This window comes from Cyprinodon variegatus, unplaced genomic scaffold (assembly GCF_000732505.1).
Source record: "Cyprinodon variegatus isolate N-32 unplaced genomic scaffold, C_variegatus-1.0 Scaffold855, whole genome shotgun sequence".
NCBI classification, from domain to species: Eukaryota; Metazoa; Chordata; class Actinopteri; order Cyprinodontiformes; family Cyprinodontidae; genus Cyprinodon; species Cyprinodon variegatus.
Genome location: NW_015151308.1, coordinates 286,990 through 287,413, shown reverse-complemented (window position 1 = coordinate 287,413; position 424 = coordinate 286,990).

Here is a 424-nt window from a genome sequence, read left to right as displayed (position 1 = left end):
CTGACTTTTTCTAAGTGAAACCCTGTCAGAGCTCTCCTTAGATATCAGCCCAGTTAGTTGCCCTGCAAAAATAATCTGCTCTCTTGAAAATCTCAAACTCTTGCCACATTTCAGGCATCGAACATAAACATTTTTTTAGTGAAGAATCAACAACTAGTTTTACCCAATCATGAAGTGTAATTAAATATATTGGATATTTTTAACTTTTTTAACAAATAAAAAACTGAAGAGTGGGGTGTGCAAAATGAATCGGCCCCTTTTACTTTCATTGCAGCAAACTCTCCCCAGAAGTTCAGTGAGGATCTCTGAATGATCCAATATCAACCTAAATGATACTAAATAGAATCCACCACTTAAGTAATTGTGAATTCAGCATTTTGACAGACAACATTTTATTTTTATTTCTTAAATGCAAATTTTTTTT